The sequence below is a fragment of the Chionomys nivalis genome, chromosome 18 (assembly GCF_950005125.1).
Source record: "Chionomys nivalis chromosome 18, mChiNiv1.1, whole genome shotgun sequence".
Lineage (NCBI taxonomy): Eukaryota > Metazoa > Chordata > Mammalia > Rodentia > Cricetidae > Chionomys > Chionomys nivalis.
This window is the reverse complement of record NC_080103.1, coordinates 8,028,844-8,033,618: the sequence shown is the minus strand read 5'-3', so window position 1 is coordinate 8,033,618 and position 4,775 is coordinate 8,028,844. Positions and strand designations below refer to the sequence as shown.

The window sequence follows — 4,775 nt, the reverse complement described above, 5'->3', positions numbered from 1 at the left end:
CACCACCAAGAAACCTGATGATGGCTGCCCATAAACACCACTTCAGTGTTTGGTGGAGGAGCCTCTTAAAAGAGCTGTGAGGGTCTGTGAATACCACTGAGTCAGGCAGCCTCTCTTAAAGGGGGCATACTTCTGCATACCACCAGCAAAAAGAGCCTGCTGGAGTAGTGATGGTTGCCTACAAGCTGTGCTTGATCCTGTTCCTGTCTGTCTAGATTCATTTTCTTTCATCCAACCAGAAGCCATAATTTTATTAGTGATAGAAACAGTTCAAATTTGAAACCAAGCTGTAGTTCCACCTTTGAAACACCAAAAAAGGGGAAGAGGGTAGGGGGTGACCTCGCTGTCAAATAGTTGCATTGCTAATTTCATAATAGCATTCACGATATCATTACTGTTGTTTCTCAGGTGTCACTGCCTTTGCTCTGGACACATTTGCCTGTGACATGACCAATTCTATGTCCTTAACTTCCACACCTGCTTCCTCAACCTCCTCGACCTCCTCCTCCTCACTCTCCTCTTGTACTGTCTGAGTCTGAGTATTTGCTTGAATATTTGAAACAGCTTCACCTTGAACTTTTGAACTTCTCAGCAGCTGCTAACTATGCTTGCTGAGACAAATCTTCAATCTTGGCTTCCCCAAATACGAGGTCGGTGTCTGAAGCTGGGCTCTTGTAGACATCTGGTTTGGTAATGACTAAGAGGATAGTTTTAGATTCCTGGATAGTGACTCTAGTAACCCCTGAAACCTGTCAAAGACCCAGTTTGGCATAGCCCTCTGTGCTTTTTTTCACTCTGGCCCTGCTTTGCTTTACTGACTGCTTCTTCATTGATTTCAGCTGCCGCCGCCAGCTGGGCTTGTCTGTGTGGAGTCTTGCTCCTGAGCTCTGGTACTGATTCACAGCTGTCAGATTCTGTTCCCGACCCTGTCTCAGCCTGGGGCTGTGGCAGCTCCTGTTCTGTGGCAGGGACGGTTTCTGTGGCTTCATCAGGCATTTTGCGTAGAGGATGTGGAACTAAGATGGCGGTGGAAAGAGAGCAAACCAGAGCGTCTAGAATCATCTTTGTTTTAATGCTTTCTCAAGCTTTATGTGGAAATTCTTGGCAAATGTTTGAGTGCCATTTGTAGACAGACATTTCTGTCTTTCCTGGTTCTGCAGTCATTCAGTCTCAAAGAAACAATCAGAGGATTATGTTAATTATAAACTGTTTTGCCTATTGCTCTGGCTTATTACTATCTCTTACAAGTTAAATTAACCCGTAATTTTTATCCATGTTTAGCCATGTGGCTTGGTACCTTACCTCAATAAGGCATTCTCATCTTGCTTCCTCTGTGTCTGGCTGGTGACTCCATCTCTGCATTTTCTCTTCCCAGAATTATCCTAGTCTGATTGCCCTGCCTATACTTCCTGCCTGGCTATTGGTTAATTAGCATTTTATTAAACTAAAACATGTGACAAATCCATAGAGTGTACAAGAGCATTCTCCCATAGCATGGGATTAGCAGAACTACAGCCCTAACTCTTTTTCATAAATCCCATTGTTCATACAAAAAGAGAGTTATTCTGTATTCAGGTACTTGGGGAATGTTCATACAGCATTTTTGATATGAGTGGATGAAATTTCCCAAATTATCAAAAGTAGTATATGGTTATCCAAATATGCTACCAATTGACCTAAGAGCCAGTTTTGAAAACAATGAAGTGATATAACAGCCCCTAGTATCCTAGACTACCTACTCTGAAAGTAGCATTGTAATTTGGATAATTTCAGAGACTCAAAGTTTTAGCCTTATGGAAGAGAGAACCCAGAAGAAACAGAAACTAAAAATATGTATTGTGGCTATTATTGTTGACCACAGAGAGACAAAAGAACAAATTCTAGTTCTTCATTTGAATTCATTTTATCCTTCAAACTGCCTCCGGAGAAATGTCACAGGATGCCACACCCCAGAGCTGAGACTACAAAATGTTCAACATCCAGAATTTCATTTGCAGGTGGACCATTCACAACTTCTGTTTTATTCTGGAGGAAATTTAGGAGAGCATTAGAAGCCCAACTTTCTCAACAGGAGGTAATGACAAATGGTGTTTGAGAGTTTACCCAAAAGGTTTCGATGAAGAAAGCTCAGATTACCTGTCAGTTAACCTAGAGTTGCTCAGCTCTCCAAAAGTTCCATTATGACATAATTCGAGTTTTGGATCATCAACTCTGAAGGAGAAATTAGTGAAATTGTGCCAAGGCTAAAATCTTTCAGGTTCCTTCCAGGTTACGAAAGGGGTTACAAAATGTTCATCCTTCAAGATTTTCTGTTCACCATGCATATTGGCTTCTCTCTGAAGGTGAGCTCACTCTCCTCTGCATAGGGATTCTGATCCGAGACTCCTACAGAATCTTTGAGGGAAGCACACAGTCAGAGATCAAGGTTCCAAGGTGCACACTGTCCAATGAGCTAGGAGAGCTCTGGGAGAATTCCCAGTTCACAGACTACAGCCTAGTGGTAGCTGACCAGGAATTCCAGACTCACATGGTCATCTTAACAGCTTGCTCTCCAGTTTTCAAAACCGTGTTTTAATATGACATGGAGGAGAACAGAAAGAACCGTGTTTAGACCATTGACCTGAGCCACAAGTCTTCAAGGCAATGATGGGCTTCATTTATAATCAGAAGGAACCAGACTTCCACAGCATGGCAGATGCTGTGCTGTCAGCTGCTGCCAAGTATGGTCTGGAGAGTTTGAAGGTCGTGTGTGAGAGGGCTCTCTACATAGTACTTTCTGTGTAGAATGCTGCCCACACTCTCTTACTGGCTGATCTCTAAAGTGATCCAGATCAACTGTAAATCCAGGTACTGGGTTTCATTATAGCTCATGCTTCAGAGGTTTCTGAGACCTCAAGCTGGAAGATAATGGTAGATTCATACCCCTACCTGGTGGCTGAAACATACAGTGCCCTGGCTTCTCCTTCCTGCTCTGCTCTGGAGCCTGTTCTCAAAGCCTGAAGAAATTCTAGTACCCTGTCAGCTGTGACCTTCACATGTATCCCAGAATCAGTAGTCAACATTGTTCCCAATGACGCATGGGTAGACTATGGGATATGTAGAGTATTTACAGTGAATCTGGGAAAAGACATCCTGATGGAACAGCCTTTAAGACAACTATAAATTTATTGACTGTCAGGCTGGGGGAGGGGCAGTACTGGATCTGGTATTATCAGAGCAACCTGGACCCTGTTGCTGTAGTGGTTCGACTTTTGTCCAATACTTAGCTACTGAGATTCAGTTTATTTAAGGCCTCAAGCACATCCAAATAAAGTTTCTTTTGATAGACTTGTCTGGATTGAACTGAAGAAAATATATGATCAAGGGCTCAGAGCAAAAATAAAATCTGACATCAATAAAATATTAAATAGATAAAATAATAAAATCTGCTTTGTGAATTCTCGTGGTGTTTCTGTTCAAAGGCGTCCATTACCCTACCAGCTCGTCTCAGCTGTTGAAGTTTGTGCAGGGTCCTCATGGTCTCATACATACAAAGGTTCAATGAAATGATACCTATTGAAATTGCTATCCCTGTCCAATCATCATCAGTTAGGTTTTCTTCATCAGCTGATGGGAGCAGACACTGAGTTCCACAGTCAAATATTAGGCAGAGCTCAGGGAACCTTAAGGAAGAGGGGAAGGCAGGATTGTATGAGGGATCAATGATAGCAGGAGAACAGGGCCCACAGAATCAACTAAGTGGGGTCATAGGGACCCACAGAGACTGAAGAGCCTGCTATACACGCTGTTGTTTTTTGCTGAGGGGATTTTGTGGGACTGCTAACAGAAGGAGTGTAGGAAAACTCTAACTTGTTTGTCTCATCCAAGGAATATTTGCTTTCTTCTGGGTTATCTGCTTCAGCCTTGATACGAGGGTTTGTGCCTACTCCTATTGCATCTCATTATGATGTGTTCTGTTGAGATCCCCAGGAGGCCTGTGCTTTCCGAAGGGAAATAGAGAAGCTGTACATCTGGATGGAGTGGAGGGAGGGGAGACTATGGTCAGGATGTATTGTATGAGTGAAAGATAAGAAAAAGAAAAAGGAAAAAAAAAGAAAAAGGGAAAAAATCTGAAAGGCATTTGAGAAAGAAGTATATGGACAGATATGCTAAGGAACAAAGAACGTGAAGATCCTTGTGTCTCCTGTTAATGTCCATCACAAGGTGCCTTCAGCAGTGGAGGAGTCCAATAATCAAGGAGATAGGATGACCCATTCCGTGCACAGTGAGATTCTTTAACAATTCATCTCGATGATTGCTCGATGTGCCCAGGATCAAAGCAGCCAAAGTAACTGAGATGTGGGGTGTCCATGAGATCAAAACCATGGATATGTACTTCTCAAGCCTGACCTTTTACCGCTGTTGCTGAATGGCATTTCAGCCAATAGCCCAGACAACACAGAAATTCAGATATGTCACTGTTTCCTTGGCCTGACCAGCCAACAGTTTGGCAACAGAATGACTAGATTGAACCATTTTCTCTTTAGAAGGCACAACACTTTGTCCTTATTGGAGTAAATGTTTAATCTAGTTACGGATTTGCCTTTCCTGAATGTAATAATTTTATCAAAACTACCCGGTCTTCCATCATGGTATTCCAGACAATATGACTTCTGACCTTGGAACTAAATTCACAGCAGAGGTGTATAGCAGGGACCCACAATCACGGAATCCACTGGTCTTACCATGTTCATCAACTTCTTAAATCATTTGTCATGACAGAAAAATGGAATGAC

General features: G+C 42.5%; 2 pseudogenes; one reads left to right on the top strand and one right to left on the bottom strand.

The window, feature by feature from the left end:
- Positions 1–270: 270 nt before the first annotated feature.
- On the bottom strand, positions 271–996 carry LOC130889922 (nascent polypeptide-associated complex subunit alpha-like; annotated as a pseudogene).
- A 1,120-nt stretch (positions 997–2,116) lies between these two features.
- Positions 2,117–3,000, top strand: LOC130889920 (speckle-type POZ protein-like; annotated as a pseudogene).
- Positions 3,001–4,775: the final 1,775 nt, after the last annotated feature.